We start from the raw sequence: 22451 nt of genomic DNA on the forward strand, positions 1-22451 counted from the left end.
TATGGTCTCACTCCACTTAACTAGCAGAGCTTTGAATTTTGTCTCAAATGACAATCAATTGATCAAATTTCTAATCTATTTATTTGGTACTAAGCACTTCAGAATCTTAAGGAAATGTTTATCAGGGGACCGGTCAATATGGAGAAATGTAGAAATGGTATGCCATTGCCTGGATTCTGGTCTTTGATTACCTTGATTATCTAGACACGTTTTCCAAAAGAACAAATTCAGTGTGGTCTATATTATCATTAGCAGCATTTTGATATGTCAAAAAAACTATGTTAATTTAAAATTATATTTTAAGAAGGAGTAAGCAGGGAAAAGTGTTGCAAAATCACATTAACAACACGACACCAGAGATTCTGAATGGTTGTAAATCACTATTTTAGATGTTGAGGACAGGGAACACATGCTTTCAAAATACGGTGCTTTTATGCACAGTGGCCAAATAGCAATAATTTGAGACTTCAGAGAAAGGGCAATCATTTGAAATAAACACTCAGTAAAACAGTAAATAAATATAATGTCAGTAAATCATGATTAATGTTAGCATTCTTCACAGGAGGGAAAGCAAACCTCCCAAGTGGCAGTTCATTCCACTTCTCCATCACCACATATAAATATATATAGAGAGAGAATTTCATAATAACTGTACTAGCTTGCCTATGTTAATAGCTGCTGAACTAATACCACACACCTGAACATACATATCGATGTTGCTTAATTTTTGTGGAACATTTTTCTCTCTCCACAAACTAAAGAGTCTGCAAGGGAAGGCATATTACTGTGTTCTTCTGAACCTTCTTGTAAGTCTTGTATTTTCCATTACCCATGATGGTTTGGTAAATGTCAATGATGGACTGAAAATAAAGAATGACTAGCTCTGTGGGCAAAATAGCATCTAGAAGTAGAACATAGAAAGTTAATCAAGAGTGTGAAAGGCAAAACAGAAATTTAAAAATAGTGGTAATAGTGAAATGTGTAAGAAGCATGCAGAATATAGACATTTCTACTATTTCCTCTGAGCATAGGTCAGACACTTAATCATGCTTGTTCTGAATTCACTAAAATTTGAATGAGCATCTTAGAGAGAAAGAGTTATAAAACACCCTCCCAATAAAATTTAAATTTAACATTTTGAGAAAAAGTTCTTTAAGGAAAAGTCAAAGACACTGAGACTTTTTTACTCATCTTAGAAAAAGGAAGGTTGAGATACTGGGCTAATGCCAGTTTTTAAGCAAGTTAAGGGAAATAGGAAATGAGACCTTCTCTTTTTTCTTCACTGAGGACTATAGTAATAAAATATGCTTATCTTGTGATAGAAAAATCTATAGGTTTGTTAATCAGGTAGGTTCTTGATAATGAGGCATCTGCATACTGAAAGGGAAGTTGTGAGACTGTCTCCTGTGAAGCTCTTTTGTTTAAACCAGATAGATTCACATCTTCCTGGAAGGGTTTACATGTGTCAGGGAGAAGAGAAGGAATGATTTCTCAAGGTAGTTCACATTTTTCAGGAGTTTCTTCTCTCTCTCTCTCTGTCTTTTAGAGGGAGATAGTCTAATGCAGGTTCCACACTGGGTGTGATTTGATCTCACAACCCTGATATCATGACCTGAGCCAAACTCAAGAGTCAGAAGCTTAACCTATTGATCCACTCAGGTGCCCCAACTTCTCTCTCTTTTTTAAAGTCACCGTTACTCACAGGCAAAAACTGCTGGAAGCTACAGATTTCTAAATATGCTTGGCATATGTGAAAGCAATAGCAATGCCACCAAGGTTTTAGTGGACAATTCTCAGGAATCACAGGATGTTAGCCTTTGTTACATGTGGTCACATATGTAGCCATCACACTACGTTCTGATCATTTCCTATAACACCTGCTTTACTACAAACTTGGAACTGTAGGTACAGCTGCTGAAAAAAATTTGCTTGTGAACAAAGAGATTAGAGCATATTGTTCAGTGTTCTATAAAAAGTTATAAAATTTTAGTGGAAAAGTTATCGCACTTCACCCTCTGCTTGTTGCTGTCAGTTCTCAAAGTCAAATCCATTACCATTGAACTTACACCATTCCCTTCCTACTGTACTAAGTGAAATGTTTTTGATTCATCCCCCCCAAACATGAAGCCAGTAAGTGTTGGTGGTGTTTGCTGTGAAAAAATGTAGAGGCCCTTGCAATTAGGGAAAAGACATCCTCAGTTAGAAAAAAAGGGGGGGGGGATCTGCCATACTCTTTCTACTTGCCTAGCACTCATCTAGGTACTGGAGGGACACAGGTAACTAAGTTTCCATCAGGAAAGAGTACTCACAAACTAGTGAGAGAAACAAACATGTAAACAGGTAACTGATACAAAGAGGTATATATTGGAGTAAAGGCATGTGCAAGGTACTGTGTAGATTTGCCTGGGACAATTCTGGCTTGTGACTATGGTCTTGATATAATTATTCACAGGGACCTTTCACAAAATATGTCCTGGTTGGACAATAAATTATATGGTTACCCTATAAATAGCTATAACTGTCAAATCTGCCTGAGGTTGTCTGGCAAGATCTTCCACAGATTAGGACAGAAAATCAGAGATTAAGAATTCTTTGCCACACATGTTGTCTACATCCAAATGGAAATGAAAAACTTAGTAGACTGCCTGGCTTTCATTTCTTTCGGCATTTTTGGAGGGATAGAGTGGGAATTTAACTCTTGTGGGGTGAGGAGAAAAGGACAAAGCAGGGCAATCTAAACCCATTTACTGGTATATGATATGTACAAGGGGCGTCTTTAAGTAAGCCATTAAATTATGGATCCCATGAAGCTCTGAGGATTGAAAAGTGGTGTGAGAAAAGACTAGAAGCCATGGAGGGAGTTTTAGAAAGACAACTTAAGGTCAACATAAGGAACCTTATTTTGTACAGAAGGGTTCTAAAGCAGTGTGGGATTGCCTGTGAGGCTGAGAGCCCTATGCCCCTGTTTGTGTGCTGCAAAGGCTGAATGGCCACCATGAGCAAGCTCAGGCACTAGGTAAAAACTCGGGCCACTGGTTATTTAATTGCTGAGCCTATTATTTTACATTATGCAAAGGGTCTTTTTGAGTAGCTTTTAAGGAAGAATCCTATGCTGGGGAAAATGCCTAGAAGCTAAAACAACAATAACAACAACAAAAAGGTAGAAATATCATTAAAAAAACAAACAGAACAGTTTGTGTGAGCTGAAGGCTCTTATGACCCACTCTGAACACACACTAAAAAGAGACCAGGAAATGTCAATACAGATCTCACTGAGCTTATTCTTTGCCACTCTTTCAAGCAAAGCAGCATTTAGACACATAATATTCAGAAGACACACCTCCTTCAGAGGTCCCTACATCTTGGACACATACTCACTTGAAGATGGAGTTGCCAAGAAGTCTCTCAACAGTTTGATTTACGTAGTTCCGAGTTGCGTAGGAATGGGACCTATGGCAAAGCTATCATTAAAAAGAAACAAAGCAGAAGACTGAACAAAGGATACATTCTGTGCAAAGTTTGAAGTTTATACTGTCTCAGCAATCCTTGTCATGGTAAGAAAGATGTCCAGCCCTTCTCCACCTAAAAAGAATAGCAGAAAGTAACAAAAGGAGGCTCCCTGGAGGTAACATGGGAGCAAAGAGTAGGGGGAACAAAAGACTGTACACCTGAAGACAGAGAAAGGGTTTGGCATGGACACAGGAGATGCGGCCAGACACCCTGCATTCACAGCAAAGATGCGTGACTAGGTCGGAATCACTTTCACCTCTTCCCCAGGGTATCCAAGTAGGAATAGGTCAGGCTGGGGCAAAAGGAATGATATCTTCACGAGGCTCAGCTTTCCCAGGGGCCTAAGAAAGGTGGCAATACAGCTGGAGCCAGAATATTCTCACTGGTCCTTTTATATGAAATCTTGAATATCTGCATTTACAGATTAAAATGTTTTCCAGTATACCAGAGAAAGAAAAGTCTTTTGAAGGCAGTGGAAATGACTTTAGTTCTCCAGTGGTTAAGAGTGTAAGGGCTTAAGAGTGAGGAAAGCTAGTTTCAAATCTCGGCTACTTAACAGATTTATGGTAACGTATTTAAATTTCTCCAAGTCTTAATTTCCACATGTTAAAAAAAATGATAATGCATATACCATTGAGTTCATGTGAAGGCTATATTAAACATGTAAATTGTGTAACACAGGTAGTGTCTGGCAAATAATTATTGACAATAAAATTTTTATTTAGTGAGGACTGTTATCTATTTCCATAACATTGTCTGGTCAGATATACCAAGCTCTGCCTCATTCTACGTCATTAACTTCCCGTCTGGTCCTTGACATTCCACACTATTTCAGCTTTGACCTACCTCCCCAGATACTGTGGTATTCTCTCTGCTTCAAAACTTCATGCTTCTGTGTTCTTTGAAAAGTCTACCTGTAATTATTCATAAATTCAGTACTAACAGTGTGCAAATATTTTAAATCATAAAAATACATGGCTTTTAGGAAATACTATTCTTGTTCTTGAACTCTGAAGGTACTCTTCATCTCTGATAATATTGACCCTGAGCCCAATTCATGTTGAGTGAACAAGGTATTATTATTTTATCCCTCTTCCTAAGAGGTTAAAATGACTCACCAAAAGTCACTCCATGATCTCTGATGACGAATCAAATGAATCAGTCTTGAAATCTTGACCTAAAATGGAGACCCTGGGGTCTCCATTTACTGAGAAAAAGTCAGCCTAGAGAAGATGATCCCCAGTAAATTTTATATTATATTACTTTTTTTTTTAACCACATGCTTAAAATGTTTTCTGGATTTGGATTGGCCCTGTGATAACCCACAGAATACAAGGAGAAAGCTGTGTTAAGTTCCCTTCTCAACAATTAAAGCAGTCCTTGTCACCAAAACTATCATATGTTAGATCACATGTCAGTGTGTGTGACATAGTCAGGCCTTGGCTTCTCAGGATCCACTCATTACAAGTGAATTTATGTGCCTTGAAGCATATGGCCTTGATATATGATCCCGGAGCAAAAGAGCAAGGTATTTCAAGCTGGCCGCAATTTTATTGACTCTCACAGGCTTGCTTTGTAGTCATTCCAATAAACTAGACGAGAAATTTCTGATGCTCCAAGCTATCCAGTCTGCAGGACTCCATTTCATGATTCAGAGTCCAACTAAACAACTCAAGAGTGCTTTTGTGTGACACTGTGACCACAGGAATAAATAATTGCTTAGTAATTCTCTTTGAGGCAGAAAATTCTAAACATGGAGGAACCATTTCCCCTTAATGGGAGCCAGAAATCCTGTAAGTGCTTGAAATGGCATTCACAAGTCTGAATGGTAAACAGATAAAAACAGGAGCGCACCAGTTGCACAAATGACTTGCTTGTCACAAACTTGTCATTGCAGTAATCTAACATTTCTTTCACAGAGCCCGATGGAAAGGATGGAACAAACAGGCCCTGCTGACGTTTTGGCTCTGCTAAGCCTTCCTCGGAGCTAAAGCATCTGCAGCATCTTCCTGTTCTAGACCCTTTATCTGCTGAAGTTAGCTGATACTGTACATGTCAAAGAAATGTTTGACTATTGCATTAACAAGTTGATGACAAGCAAGTTATTCCTGCAACTGAAATACTGCTGCTTTTAGCAGGCTGCCATCTTGACCTTCATCTTCTCCTACAGAAGAACCCTAACAGAACAGAGCACTAGGGAGATACCAGTATTGCTGCCCTAGGCTGTCCAGATAAACAGGGACCACCTGTTTGGAACGTGGGCACCTTGGAATAGGGGACGCACCAGGCAATTCCATTTGGGCTATGGATAAGATTTCCCAGTAAAACATAAACATTGCAAATACATGCCACTGTCCCAAGGATTCTCTTGCTGGAATAAAGGGAGCTGCACAGAAATTCATTTTCTGCTGCACCTCCTTCATTCTCCACACACATGGGGGGACCCGTATATACTTTATAAAATGTTAATAGCTGGGAAAGTTAATGAAAAGTGTATACCAGCTTCAAACCTCATTTTTGCCAGTTCTTGGAGTTCCTCCCATCAGCAGCCTCTTTCCTAACCTCCTCCTCATTCAGGATAGCATCTGGATCCCTCTACACCTTGTCAGAGCCATGCTCTTGTCCCTGAAAAGTCAGGTAGGTCCATTGGCCTCCTCACACAAACCTTCGACAGCCCTAAGACACTACCACTCCATCTCCAACCTCAGCTGCCAGCAGGGAGTGCTCATACGCTGTGCAACTTCCAATTCTTGCCTTGCTGTTTGAGTAGCCCTCCTCCCTTGGGGACCCACCCTTGGTGTTCCTGGAGTGTGCAGTGTGGTGGGTGCCAGGCTTATCTGCATGCAGAGCTAAGCTGGAGCCTGTAACAGGAGCCTGGCCTGTTGGGCCAGATTATTCTGCCTCCACTGGTGCCATGGGCATATCAGCACTGGGAACAATGGAGCCTTCACCCTAGGACTCTGGCCTTTCATAAAGTTGAGCGTCTCTTACTCATCAAGGTGTCAGGTGCCCCGTATTTTTTTTAGACCCTCGGTTAAAGGTTTATTGATATTGTCTTGTCTGGCTTAAATATCGACGAGAAAACCTTGCATTCTCAGACTTATTTTCTGCTGTTGCCTCAGGTGCTTTCATTTTTAAAAAGTTTTGTGTAAAAATCGTTATCATAGTTTAGCCGTGAGAACCCATATTTCTTGCCAAAGTAGTGACGGGACTTACCTTGCTTTTCGATTTGGCAAACTGACCACAGTACTGTCTCCCAGATGAAATGCTCTACTCCCATCCCAAATATCTCACCCTGCAATCTATACCTCCGCTTTGTTACCTCAGAAGACAGGTGGGAAGGGTATGAGAGAGGGTCCTGTGTTTTCCACAGTTAAGGATATTACCCCTGGAAAAGGAGGTGGAGGTAGTTTGAGGCAGGGCACTTATATTTTCTGTAAGAACACATGTAAATGAACTATTTGAAATTTAAATGGAGTTCTAGTGACTTTTTCTTTCTTTTTAAAGTTCTTGATAGGATTTCTGTAATGATTTTGTGTTTTATATTTTTAATAGAACTTAAATGGCAAAGAAATAATATGCTATTTTTAATTCAGAAAAAAATAAAAGTCTTTTTTTTTTTTTATGGGAACTCTCTTTTTAAATACGCATTAGGGAATAGATAATGGCACCAATAATAAAAAAATGTTCTCTCTTACTAGTCTGAGGGATAGCTGATTAGTGTGTGTGTATGTGTTTTTAGTATGTATTTACTTACATGATTGTCTATTTATTTTAATAAATGAAGGAAAAGAGAAAAAAATTCTAATGCTAGAGTAATTTCATTAGATTCGTAGGGTTTTAGGGCTGGAAAGGAGCTCGATGATAGTCGATGACTTTGTATCACACTCAGGCTTAATATGTGGATACAGAGACCCAAAGATGTTTAATAACAAACAAAGATAAACAGGTTTGTGGCAGAGCTGGGCCTCAAAATTTCTTTCAAAGAAACAGTCTCATTTGAATAACTTACATTGATGTACTTAAGTCTAATAGGGCATTTGTTTTTGGAATAATGGGGGTTGCTTCCTGGCTAAGCCAGTTTAGGGATATATGTGTTTGAATAGTTTGAAGACATTTATTTCTAAGCCGTATTTTATCTGAGTCTCATAAGGAACCATTACAATTTCAATTAAGATTTTTCTCTTATAAAATTTGAAAGAAACACTTTCCCCATTCCCATTTTGGCACCTGAAAACATATATTTTTAAATGGGTCTGTTCCTTTAGTAAGTATTCATTTAAGAAGGTCATATTCTAACATTCTTGGAGATAAAAAATCTTTTATCAGATTAAAAGAAATCTGGTTTTTATTCCCACCTTTAGCCATTTTCTAGTTGGTCCTTGTCAGTTTCAACAAAACACTGATTAAGTTAAAACATCAATGTTTTTGTTCGTCTTGGCTCTTAGTTTAGCACAAGGGGAAAATAAAAAATGCATTTACCTTTTTGCAGCCATGATAATTATATACTCTATTTTTCATTTATGCAAAACTTTATTTTTGAGGGTTTTCTTTTTGTTTCATTTCTCCGTTTTTGCATTTTCCAAACATCTGTACCGTGGCTGGTGGCGAGAGTAGCAGTGGCTGGCACTTTTCCTCCACGCTTTGAGAGAAAGAGAATTGGCTGGAATAAAACCTTGCCTTCCATATGGTCGACTTGAAATACAGCATTGAAAAGGTATCGTCTCTTTTTTCTTTTCTGAAACCAGAGGTGAAACGCACGAGCAAATAGCAGTGTTGATGCCAAACCACCTGTTGATTCATATCAAAAAAGTCCTTGGCAAGGCACCCCCCGCTTCATCTTTTGAAAACCTGACTAGATGATCTCTGTGCATTGGTAGCATCATATCAACAACATATGCTGCTGGTCACTCACTTCAGAAAGCCTAGATTCTACATGTAGTCAGGAGCTGAATGGAAAGTTTTGCTTTTGCTTTGACAAAACACTTTGTAAGTATGTTTGGCTGTGAAGTGTTTGCTGATTCCTGAAGTCCTGGGATCTATTGTCAAGGACAGTGAAAAGAAGGTGACACTAGAGCTTTCTTTCACCTTGATTAATTTTAGTTAGGAAAAGCAGTAGTTTGTCTTATCAATTGTTTTAAACTAAAATACTTCAGGCCCATAAAAATATAAAGAATAATGTGAACGCACAAGAATCCACACCCAAATTAAACAGATATTTGGCACACTTATTTCTAAACCTGTTTTTTATCTATTGTTATTCTAAGTTACAGAAAATGATATACACAAATTAAGTATATAGCTCAATGAGCTTTTATGTAAGTATATATCCATGTGACAACACCCAATCCAAGATACACAACATTCACCATACCTAGGAAGAGTCCCTTGTGCCTTCTTGAGTGTGATATTCTCCAAACCTTTAACAAAATTTTTTTTTAAAAAAAAGCAAAAGTATTCTGACCTCTGTCATTATGAACTAGTTTTACATAAGCCATAAGCCATTGTATGGCTTCTATAAAGTGTATTCTACTGTAGAAATTTGTTGAGTCTCTCATTGTTCGATGCTATTTTTTGTATTTCCCAATCACAACTAATACTGCAGTTAACATTTTTATACATGTGTTTACATGTAGGAGGAATTGCCTAACTATAAGAAATGTGCATTTTCAATTTCACTAGGAATGTAAAATTTCTCTCCAAAGTGGTAGTAGCAATTTATATTCTCATTAGCCATCTGTGAGAACTTCTCCACATACTTCATAACATTTGGATGGCTAGACTTAAATTTTTTGTCAATTTGATAGGTATTAAATAATATCTCATTTTTAAAAAAATTTTTTTGACTTATAAACCATTGGATTTCTTTTGTGTGTTTCCTGTTTGTATCTTTACCCATCATTCTGTTAGGTTATTTGCTTTGCTGTTGTTATTTGGAGCAGTTTAGGTTTTGGTTTTGATTTTGGTTGTAGTATTCTGGATTCTCGTTCTTTGGGCAATAGGGCTTACAAATATATTTTTCTAATCTATGTCTATTTACAAATATATTTTCCTAATCTATGTAGCTTATTTTGGAAAAGTTTCCAATTTTAAAGCACTTAAGTTTTTGATATTTTAATTTTTATAGTTTGTGCTGGGGCATCTGACTGACTCAGTAGAGAATGCAAGTCTCGATCTCGGGGTTCAAGCCCCATGCTGTGTATGAAACCTACATTTTAAAAATAATATATTTTATATATATGATGTATATAGTGCTTTTTTGTCATTTAGAAATCCTTCCATATGACATACGGAATCAATCAATGAACGCTTCCATATGACAACCTTCTTTTATTTTCTTCACTCCTTTATTTTCTTCTAACAATTTAGAAGTTTGGCCTTTTACATTTAAATCTCTGAACTTCTTGGCATTTATTTTTGTATGTGATATCTTACATGTACCCTATTTTATTCTTTTTCCATGGATAACCCTGTTAATCCCAGCACCATTTAACAAGTTAGCCATTCTTACTGACTAATTTACAATGCCATCTCTTGCCTACATTAATTTTTTTTTCAGGATCTTTAGTTCAACCAATAAACTATTTCTCTATTCTCGTGCTAACACCACAGTGTCTTAATTATCTTAACTTTATAGTATTCTTGCTATCTGGTAAGACAAATCTCTCTACGTTGTTCTTTAAAATTCTCTTGGCTCCCTTGCCTTTTGCTATTCAGGATAAATTTAGGATTAGTTGGTCAAGTTTTACAAAAGTCTTGCTGAATTTTATTTGCAATTATATCAACTTCAGAGAATAATCTGGGGGAGAATTGACATTTTTATAAAATTATGTCTTTCTACCCATTAACAGACTATATTCCTCTACTAAATCAGATCTTCCTTCATATTCTTTAGTAATGTTTTATAAGTTTTACCATAAAGGTCTTGCTAGAACCTATTTTGTTAGATTTCTTCTCATATTACTTAGATTTTTGTTCTTTGATATATAGAGTGTTTTCTGGTTCATTGTTTATTAGTCATTATTGGTGTATATTTTGCAACTTTGCTGAACTTTTTTATTAGTTCTAATAACTAAACTGAAAATTCTCTTAGATTTTTTTACACAGGCATGTATATCTGTAAGTAATGACAGCTTTTCTCTTAAATTCTGATTCTTAAGTGTTCAATTTCTTTTTCCTGTCATATTGCATGACTGAGGGCTCTATAGAGTACTGAATTAAAGCAATGATATTGTGAATATCTGTTCTGTTTCTTACTTTAATGGTAATTTAGAGAATAAATTGAAATTATTGAGTTGAGAAAGTTTCCAGCATCTATTTATAGTTTGCAGTGCATTTTTAATCAGGAATACTAGACAAATTTTATCCAGTGCATTTTCTACATCAATAATATGATAAAATTACCCATTAATATGGTAATATTTTATAGGATATTAATATATTTCCAGATATTAAACATTTCTTACATTTCTGGAAAAAAACTTTACTTGGTCCTGATGTGTTTTTTAACCTACTGTTGAGTTTAATTTGCTGGTATTTTATGTAATATGTTTGTACAAGGAGATTAGTCTTTAATTTTCCTTTCTTAAACTGTTACTGTAGAGTTTTGATGTCATGGTGATATTAGCCACATAAAATAAGTTGAGCAACTTTCATTTCTTTCTTTTTTTTCCCCTCTGTTTCTGAAATAGTAGTCATATTAGTAGGGATTGCCTACTCTGAAAGTGTTGTAAAACTTGCCTGAAAAATCATCTGGACCTGGTATTTTCTGTCCATAGTGGGAAGGTAGAGTAGGGTGGACTTATGATTATCAATTCAATTTCTTCCATGGTTATTGGTTATTCAAGTGTTCTATTTCATCTTAAGTCAATTTTAATAAGTTTTTTTAAGATACACAATTAACAGTTAATCTACAGTTTCAAACTTATTTGCATAAAATTGTTCATAATGCTCTCATGATTTTTAATTTTATTTTTAATATGCCCCCTCTTATTCCTAATATTAAATATCTGAGCCTTTTTCCTTACTCATTGTTAGACATTTTTCTGTTTCACTTTTTTTTTTAAAACCTGTCTTTTTGGAACTAGAGGGTATCATGCTTAGTGAAATAAGTCAATCGGAGAAAGACAACTATCATATGATCTCCCTGATATGAGGAAGTAGAGATGCAACATGGGGGGTTAAGGGGGTAGGAGAAGAATGAATGAAACAAGATGGGATTGGAAGGGAGACAAACCATAAGTGACTCTTAATCTCACAAAACAAACTGAGGGCTGCTGGGGGGAGGGGGTGGGGTTATGGACATTGGGGAGGGTATGTGCTATGGTGAGTGCTGTGAAGTGTGTAAACCTGGCGATTCACAGACCTGTACCCCTGGGGATAAAAATACATGATATGTTTATTTAAAAAAAAATAATAAAACCTGTCTTTTATTTTATCTACTGTATTGTGTCTTTGTATTAAGTATCATTACTTTGTGCTTTTATCAAGATTATTTTCTTCAGTCTACTTTCTTAATGGTTTACACCATTTTTCTTTCTCTAGATTCTTGTGTTAAATTATTACTCATTTAATTTCAATGCTTTTTCTTATTTTCAAAGATGAATTTTACTCTCTAAGTTTTCTTCCAAGTTTTTCATTAGCTGCATAGCTGGTTTTAGTATGTAGTTTTGTTCAATTTTAAATATTTTGCAATGTCTGTTTGATTTATTTTTAACCCTTGGGTTAAAGTGTATGTTTTTACTTTCTAAACTTAAACTTACTCTATTTTTATTATTGATCCAGAGTTTAATTGCATTATAATGAGAGGATGTGTTTTATATGAGTTCAATTAAAAATTTTTTGTGACCTGGACATGGATTTTCCTGCTGACTTGAAATTTGTAGGTGACTTATCTATTTCTCTAGTGCTCATATTAAAGTTTTATATGTATACCTAACTATATATTTTTCTAATAAAAAAGAATCCACCTTCTAGTATTTCTGGCATTCTCCTTAATGTAAAAAAGGTGCCTAGCATGTTTTATCTACTAATTGTCAATCTGTTCTAATTATTGAATGGAGTTTTAGTTTTACATATTTGTTTTAAACATAGACAAAAGTGGTTATCATTGATTTTTATAGTTAATGCCTAATTATATTTACTCATATATTTCAGCTATTGCTATGTCCACCATTATTCTTGGATGATATGACTTCCTTTCTGGGTTCACTTTTCTTCTTGTTGAATTACATCTTTTAGTAATTCTTTTGGGAGAACCCTGGGGAGTATACTCTTTTTATATATCTAAAAATGTTTTTATTTTATCATTTATCTTAAATAGCAATTTATCTGGGTATTTTTGCTCAGCACTTGAGGATTTTAATCAATTAATCTTACACAATTGTTCTTCAACTATCATTACTTAAGAGGAATCTGCTATCAATCTAGTTTTCATCTCTTTGTAGTAGTCTGCTTTTTCTCCCTGGTGACTTTTAAAAGTTTTTCTATATCCTTGATGTCTTATAGTTTCTCTCAAATGTGTCTAGATATGGATTTATCTTGAATTATCAGTCATGAACTCAGGGTATACTTTCTAACCTCAGGACTCTAATGCTAGAAAATTCCGTTACTATCTTTTCCTTTATTGTTTCTTTCTTTATTATTACCTCCATTTTCCTCAGGGAGTTTTATAAGACATATATTGGTGTTTCCTAGTCAATTTACATATTTCAATTGCTCTTTTATTTTCTAAAGACATATTTTACTTTCTGTGATTTTTTTGAGTGCATTCCTTAGTATTACCTTCCAAGTCACTAATACTCTCCTTGAAATTGCCCAATCTTAAATTATCCTATTGCATTTTTAATCTCATTGAACATATTTTTCATTTTTAAGATTTCTGATGGGGCGGGGCACCTGGGTGGCTCAGTGGTTAAAGCCTCTGCCTTTGGCTCAGGTCATGATCCCAGGGTCCAGGGATCGAACCCCGCATCAGGCTCTCTGCTCAGCGGGGAGCCTGCTTCCCCCTCTGTCTCTGCCTGCCTCTCTGCCTACTTGTGATCTGTCTGTCAAATAAATTAAAAAAAAAAAAAAGATTTCTGATGGGCTCTTCATTCACCTATTCTTATCTTACTACTCTCTATTGTTATTTAATAATTTCTTATTCTTTTATGGGTATGATCTTTTTGTCTCTGAGCATTACAAACAGATTCATGTTGAGGTCATTGTCAGACAATTTTATAAAATCAAATTCACCTGTAGTGAATGTTCTAATTATTAATTTTATTAGTCACTCTTCTTATCATTAGATTTCTTGCTATGTTTTAGAATTTTGTTTTGCAGGTTAATGTGGGTCATAAGGCTTTTTTTTTTTTTTTTTAACTTGTCTCTTGGGTTTTTTTCTTCCTCTTTTTTTTTCCTTTGTGCATACATCCTTGACTAGTGGCTTTGCTGTTACCTCTATTGGGATTCCTGGGTTCCTAGTCCCAATCCAAATTTTGTAGTGGTAGCTTTAGATTTTCTCTTTAAGGGTACTTGATCATGAATCTGTGTCTTTATCCTTCCATCTCTCGGTGCCTACAGGTCTATAAGCTATTGCCCCAGGCAGCAGTTGGCCAAATTTATTGCAGCCTCTTGCTGAAGTAGTGAGCCAGGCTCAGGTCCACCATTTCATATGGAGCCTTTTGGCTTCATTACTTCCAGCCACCTCTCTGTGTTTCTGGGTCCAGATTGAGCAGGCTTATAGCTTCAGCCCCCTTTGCTATCCTTAGTTTCTTTGTAAAGATTGTCACTTTCTTTTTTAAATTTCACTCTGCTTCAGTTTTCTCATGTTATACTGTATCAGTTTTTTTAGTTAACAGTTTATCTTAAGTGACGCTCTTTTGTATTTCACCTCTCTTTTATTTAGGTATATCATTTTAAAACAAATACTATAAGTAACACTTACGATTGAATGTTTAGTTGGACTGGACACTGAACTTCATAGATATTATCTTATTCTGTCCTCTCTATAATCAGTTATTTTTATTCCCACTGTATAAACTAGGAAATTGAAGCAAATAAGCTAAATAAACTCCTCCATAGGAAAGAAGTTATAACTAGTAAATGGCAGAAGTAAGATTTGAACTCAAGTTTCTCTACTACCAAAACTAGTGCTCTTAAAATACTACTCTATGTTTAGATATTGTATTTAAAAAAAAAAAAAAACTCTGCAATGGCATTTCTGTTTTATTTTTAAGAAATTAACTATTATTTATTCTTGTAAAAATATATCTGGTCCTACCTCAGAAATTTCATTGTATATTATCTGTGTTTTTATATATCCTTGGTCATGTCTCTATCCCCCTCTTTTTTTCTCTCCCCCTCTCTCTTTTCTTCCTCTTTGGTATATGATGGTTCTACTTGTTATTAATCTAGTAAATTTAGAAGTCATAAGGTATAGTTTATTCTTCAAATAATGATTACTATTATTTTTAAAAATCCAGTCCTGTTTTCTTTAATATCATCATTAATTAAATTGTATGCTGTATGAAATGAGAAATTTAGGTTGCCATTTCTTCATTTCTCCTCCTGTTCAGTTTCCCTTTTTTGTTATAATACATTAGGTCAGTTATAGATTATTGTTAGTTTTATAATACAGCTATAAGAGAGGATAATCACAAAAAGTTAAACCACTTATTTGGGTAGTAGAGAGCTTCTAACACAAAGTAGGTACTTAGTAAATATGTGCTGGGTATGAAAAGAATGTACCTGTTTTCTGTATACACAAATGCATACAGAGAAAGAAAATATAGTTGAAATGTCATTAAAGTCTCCCTCTCCTGCTAGATGACCCACCTATTCATTTAAACTTTCAATTTTATAAACTGGTTGGGCCACTGTACGATTTAATATATACTCTTTCTTCCAGTTCTTTTGTTAGGCAAGCATATGCCTTTGTTTGGTTCACAAAGAATCAACCCTTTGTAATCAATGTGCTTCTATCCAAGTTAGTCCCATTCATAGCTACTTTCATCTTTGCCCTTATAAATAATAAATATATCTGGCAACTCCCTCTCCCACATCAGCAACTACCCTTAAGTTTTCATTTGCCAAATGCTGTGTGATTCTTGAAATGAAATAGTGATTAAATATCAATAATTGCATCATATTCAATTGCTAATAGCCTGTGTTCTTCCAGAATACTTCATGTTGTTTACTCTTTAAATAGGAGAATTTTGAAGTAGTTCTTATTGCTTTATTTTTTAAGGATAGTTCTTAAAATCCCCAATTATAGTCAAAGGAAATTCATTACAGAAGATGGTAAGAAAATTGGATTTCCTTTGAATACCACTAGATATTAACAAGAAACTTAATGATGATCTGTAACATGCTAAAAAAAATATGATGCTTCTATTGTAGCATAGTAGATTAAATAAAACAATGTAGATTAACAAGAAAAAAAGCAAACTAGTATAAACTGGGTCATTGCTGATGTGCAAATTTTATGGAAATTTTAATGGCATATTTGATCAATTTATAAGAAGTGCATATTTGTGTTTATAAGAACACTCAAGTTTCCTATGTGGCATGATTTTAACAATCTTTTCTATGTAAGAACAGATTGAAATTTAAACTGCCTTCCTAGCTGTTTCTATTCTTTAAATTGTAAAAATGATTTTTATTATTCTCTATTTAAAAGTCACTGAACTGGGAATCAGGAGACTTGGTTTCTGATCCCAGTTCTGTCACTTAACTAGCTCTATTCTCTTGAGTAATTTATTGAACACTTTGAGTCAGTTTATTTATAAATATAAAGAGTTGGACTTGATGCTCTGAAAAGCCCCTTCAATTTTCATGTCTAGTATTCAGCATTGTATCTGTCTGTATCTCTCTCTAATATATATAAATACCCACATATAAAAACTTAACTGCATATAGGCCCCATACATCAACAACCTAGGTTATTCAACAGAATTCATAAGGAAATATCCAAGAATGGGATTAATTTTCTCCTGAATAAGGCAGTTGAATTTAGTTGATAGATAAATAACTGTGACTTTGGTAGGTTATTGATCTGGATAAAAGCATGATATTTTCAAAAGTACTGTTGGGCAGCAGTGTATAGAATGAATCAGAATGGAAGAAATTTGGAATAAAGATAGGCAGAATGATGCCATGGTTCAGGATGAGATAAGGAGAGTCCAGAATGTAGTGATAACACAGAGATGGAGTGAAAGCAAAAAATATGAAGATATTGAGATAAATATTTGTTAAAAAATATAAAAATATTATGAAAAGAAAAATCACAAAAGAGGAAATACAAATGTCGAACAAACATATTAAGAAGTATAACTCACTAGCATTTTAAGACATTATTTATGACAATAATACTTCTCAATGCTAGCACATGTGCAGTTAAACTGGCACTCATATAGTGATGGTGGGGATATGTATTGACATGAAATTCCACAAAATAAAATGGCATTATATTGTCAAGAAACTTTCTTTAAAAATGTATCTTTTTGACTCAATAATTTTACTTCTAGAAATCTATCGGGAATAGAAACTCTAGACTGAGATTGATGTATAAAGATGTTCATTACAATGTCATTTACAAAAGTGGAAAAAGATTTAAAAAATCCTAAATATTTCATTGGAAAAATTATTAAACAAATTATGGGACATCCATAGATATCATTGCATATATACCATTGCACATTATTACATATCATTACATATCATTCTGTTCATGAAATAATGTAACAGAAAGTATCTCATCCAAAAGAAACTTGTACCCCTAACATTATCCTAAATTTAAAAACTGAAAGTATATGATTACAATCAAAGGAAATATATTAAAATGTGAACATCTGTAGGATGGAATTAAGTGATATTTTATTTCTTCTTTTTCTTAAACTTTTGAAATGTTCTAAAAATACTATAATAATTAGAAACATAAAAATTTTAGCAAATAATTTAAATAATATTAAAAGTAAATAATTTAAATAATATTAAAAGTAAATAATTTAAATAATATTAATTCCAAATTTCATGCTAGTTCAATTTAAGAGGTGAATACATGTTTATTATTTATCTCCCCTTAATGGAATTAAAATGTTTTGCTTTTCTAATTTATTAAGCTTTTGAAATGTCTGTTATACAGATTTTTGGAATCATATCATAAAGAATATGATATGGCATGTATTTTCTGAATCAGACCACATTGTTTCTATTGCCCAGTGCTTCTCAGAATCTCTGGTTTTTTGCCTGTTTGGTTGGTTTTTTTGGAACCTTGTACATTTGCCTCGAGTTATCATGACATTCTAGAACTCATCTTCTTTAGTCTGTCAGTAGGTTCTGACATTAATGTACTCAAAGCACATGCACGTGTATATGAGATTATCATAAAAGAAGTCTAGATCACTCTTTATGTTTTCAATTGTTTTTAACTTCTAAATTCGAAATTTCTCATCCTGTAAAAACCTCATAATCCAGTAATAATAGTATTTTGAGTAATTGAGACACGTGAAAATGGAGTAAAGGACACAGCCATTATGTCAGCATAAAGTCACTTTTTGTGGTAGAATAAACTGCTACTGATAAAATTTATCAGACACCCCTCTCAAGAATAGAATCTTGGCTATGTGTAAGAATGAATAAACGTAACAACTTACTTGGCTCTGTACACAAAACTTAGCCAAAAAAGAAGCCAGTTAGGTGCCAGAAAGAATGAACCAGATAAAGTTTTATTGGCTCAAAATACACAAGTAACTTTGTCCACTCCTTTTCTAACAAAACTGTTTAATTAAAAATATAACCTTTTTTAAAATCTAAACTCTTTACACCAGCCAATGGCAAAGTACTGAAGTAACTAAACATTTCCAGACTGCACCCTCTTTCCCTTCTGCTGGGAAAATGAACCACTTTCTCTCCACTCAGGCCTCCACTGACTACAAATTAATCCAGAACTATTTATACGCAAGCTCATCTCATTTTCACATCGGTAATTCCAGTGAAGGTAGAAGTTATGTCCTACTTATCTTTGTTACCTCAGGTTCTGGCAAAGTGTATGTTGTTGAATGAACTAATGAAAGATTAACAGCTTACTTTAGATGACTTTAGTATCTGTAAAGATAAATGAAGGAAACGTTAACTTGGTTTCAAATGTTCGCACCCTAAGTATTATTACGTAACCAGTCTAACTAGCATCTAGACAAGTTCCTTTACAATAGGAAATGTTTTTCAAGAACATATTCTTTGTGGCTCCTGGTTAAGTGATCAGTTAAGGGGCCGACTCTTGATCTCAGGGTCCTAGGATAGAGTCCCACATCAGGCTTCAAGCTTGGTAGGGAGTCTTCTTAAAAATTTCTCTCTCTCTCTCTCTCTCTCTCTCTCAAATAAATGAGCAAATCTTTAAAAAATGTATAATTTTTGCAAGGCACAAGGCTAAGAATTAAAGTAGTGTAGTTCTTAAGAGCTCTTGCAGTGTCTAGTATGAAACCCACAATAAGCTTCTCAATCTCTGAATTTCAGTTTCTTCATCTAAAAGAGGGGAAGAGCAATAATGCTTACTTCATAGTCCTTGCGCTGGAGAGTAGATGAGATCTTGCATATCAGAGAGCATCATGCCTGGCTAAGCCCTTGGGCTATTATTACTAGAATTAATTCCTCCCAGGACAGCTGGTTGTACTTGCATATGAAACTTGGCAACTGGGACAGAGGGTAGGTGTACCAGCAGGGCTCACACTGGATGTAGAATCAGAGAGCTTAAGTGCATATGCCAGTGTGTTTCAGGCTTTAGAGCCGAGGAATTACTTGGGAAGCTCATTTAAAAGGTAGATCTTTGAGTTCCACCTTGACATACTAATTCAGTTGATTTGCTCTGGGGTGTAACCTTGGTATATGTCTTTTTAACACCCTCCTCAAGTGATTCTGGTGTAGCTGGTCCCAGACCAAACTCTAAGTAAACCTGCCATCATGACCCCATCCCAGTCTCAGTTGCATATCACCTCCAGCCCTATGGCATCATTCCCCAGGACTTACCCTACTGAATACTTATGTGGCTTTGCTACCCCCATTCCTTTGTCCTACCCCATGGAAAGCAGAAGAGAAGAATAGGAAAGACAAACTCAATCAGGAAAACTTAAGTAGCTGCAATAAATTATTTGTTATTTTGTATTAGTTAGACTAATGGTCTTTTGCATTAGTCCAAAACCGAGCTGACTCGACAGGTAAGCTTGAACTTTAGAACAGTAGTTTTCCTCCAATAACTGTAAAATGATTGGCCATAGTGAGGTTTACCTCCTGATTTTCTTGTGGAATTGTTACCTATAGAACTTAGATGAATAAGCACAATTGAAGTGCAAAGTGTTAAATGCATGCTTTGATTTAGTCAATGCATTTGCACATTGAAGTAATTAGGATGTATTTAAAAGCATTCTGCTTGCAATACTTTGTTCTCCATTTCCTACAAATCAAATTAGTGAGGGTAGATTTGATTTTGACATCATTTTGAAAATATTTTCTTTTTCTTTTTTAAATTTTCTGAGTATTACATTTTTACAAAGTTCAAAACACAACCAACTGTGACTAAATTCATAAAAACAAAACAAAAAGTCCAAAGTGCAGGAAAATGAAAAACAGCACAGAGTAATATGCAGTAGAACAACATAAACCGTACCTCACAAATATAGTTGTAATAATACACCTTATCCATGTCTGATCAATTAACAACAAATACATATTCCGATAGCAAATAGCTCATTCCTTTCCTTTGATTGAAAGCCCCAAATTTAATTATTCATCTCAGTCCAAATAAATATGAAAAGGTAGCCAGACCTTCTAAGAAAAACCTTAACCATCTTCTATTTTCATTGTAGTATTTGTAATGCAGTGAATGATTGTGAAGAAAGACTATAAAGTGTGTTTTCCTTATTTGCTAATAAAGCATTCAAGCAAGATTTTTTGTTTTTTAATAATGTTAGACTTGGTAGAACCAAGAAATGCTTGTGGAGACAAATTATTTCACCTCCCTGAGCCTCAGTTTTCATATCTGTAAAGTGAGGGTAATAATATCTACAATGCAGCATCACTTTCTTAACATAAAGTAGTGTATTGGAAATGTCTGGAATTTAATATGTATTTAACAAATGGAAGTTAATATTACTAATTCAGGAAAGAAAATCTGAAGGGATAAGACCCCTGAATCTGCCGAGGAAAAAAGACCAAACAAAAATATTCTGTGTTCTCACGTTCTCAGAGGCTATTTACAGGAGTCTCAGATTTTATCCCAGAATTTTATCTGCAGAAGAGATAGTTTTACCTTTATAATTTTCTTGCCACCCAAATTGTTGTCCTTAATGTAAATCAGTGACCTCAAAACACATGTTGAGAAATACCATTTATACCTTCGAAGTGCATATTTGAATGACTATAATTTTCTAATACAAATTATTATCATATTCTTTTATTGAAGGTAAACAGTACTTTGGACTGGGTGCAGATTACATAAATCCAATTCCTCTTATTTTTTCTATACTAACCTTGTAGTTTAAGAAATATATGTGTTTATGCATAGAAATGAAGGAGAGAGAGAAAAATGGACAAGAACAGTAGATTCATTTGTGCTTCATAGGAAGCAAGGAAGCTATCTTGTTTGATTCTATCATCAGTGACTAGCTCTATTTCATATATAGAAAATGCTCAATAAATGATTGTTGAATTAATACATGGGGAGAAACAAAATGCTAAGAAAATATCTGTATAGCATAAAGGGGCCAGCTCAAAAGTATGTATGCAAATAGTAAGCAGAGAACTTAAAACTTACTTATGAGTGTCAACACTCCTTTAGCTAGGAGGGCTCCATGTGGAACTACTCTGGCCATTTTTATTCAGAACCTCTAATTTTGGCTGGAGAAAGCAGAAAAACCAGAAGAGCCAATTGATTCTTAATCAGAAAGCCATGACATGACTTTCATAGAGCTGCAAGGAATCATAGAGATTTGCTAGTATAGGGTCCTCATTTCCCAGCTGAAGGAAATGAATGATTTCCCCAAAGTTGATTGGTACTCCAACGTCAGTTTCCTGACTCTGGTCCAGTTCAGTTCATATATTGTACCAGGTTGCCTTTGTGTTAGCAGAGTTCCCCTGGGGTTCCCATATATCTACAGTGGCTTCTCATCTTTTGACCAAGACAGTGCAGTGGAGTATCTAGCAGTGCCTCTGATTAGAATCTTCTCACCTTGTCTGGTATTTTCCTTAGATCCTAAGAGGCTTCAATAAAGAAATTCTTTCTTTGACTCTTAAATTCACTTTTTTAAAAACAAGTAATAAACTATATTAAATTATAATTAACCACAGAAAGTTCAAACTACTTTAGCTTCTTTCAAATGATTATTAATTGGAGCCAAAAGGAATGGAGAAAAAAAGAACCATTATGATTTGACTGGAGGAAGAGAAAGAAGAGTTCTGTCCTTGAGATACTACCTAGGCCAAGGCAGGGCTGGATAGGCTGTGACAGGGGGATCCAGAGTACCCAGAAAGTCACCAAGAGATTTGAATCTCAGAGAAGAGGGAAAAGAAGAAGAGGTGAAGGGATAGAGGGAAGAAGTGAAAGGGGAGTGGGTGTTACAAGTAGATGTCATAATTTGGGCTTTTGCTTCAGTATTTACTGTATTTGTTACCCTTGTGCTGAGGGGGAAGGAAACCTTGGGTTCAGGTCATTTGTCCTGTTATAATTTATATTGCTACTGTCAAGCAAGAACTAGAATTCCTTGAACCTAGTATTAACGACATCCATGAAAGAAGAAATAAAGCATTTAATAGGTATATATCTTCCCCTTCCACCTAAAGAATGGAGGAAGTGTTGATGGGCTGTTGATGGGGAGTTAAGCTGGCATACCAGGAATTTTTATAAATGGTTTTCCCATGCTCCATTGAATCTGTGGCTGAGACTTTAGTTGTATACCAGCTGTGCGTGC

General features: G+C 34.9%; 1 protein-coding gene across 21 annotated transcripts in view; it reads left to right on the plus strand.

The window, feature by feature from the left end:
- ZBTB20 (zinc finger and BTB domain containing 20) overlaps positions 1-22451 on the plus strand; it is a 785951-nt gene that overhangs the window by 539352 nt on the left and 224148 nt on the right. For 17 of the 21 annotated variants that reach the window (XM_032360146.1, XM_032360066.1, XM_032360076.1 and 14 more), the window contains one exon: positions 8128-8227. The exons of the other annotated variants lie outside the window; for them this stretch is intronic. The gene's annotated coding sequence lies outside the window, so the exon portion shown is untranslated. The remainder of the gene's footprint in view (positions 1-8127; positions 8228-22451) is intronic. 21 annotated transcript variants of the gene reach the window in all.

Source organism: Mustela erminea, chromosome 1 (assembly GCF_009829155.1).
Source record: "Mustela erminea isolate mMusErm1 chromosome 1, mMusErm1.Pri, whole genome shotgun sequence".
Taxonomy (NCBI): Eukaryota; Metazoa; Chordata; class Mammalia; order Carnivora; family Mustelidae; genus Mustela; species Mustela erminea.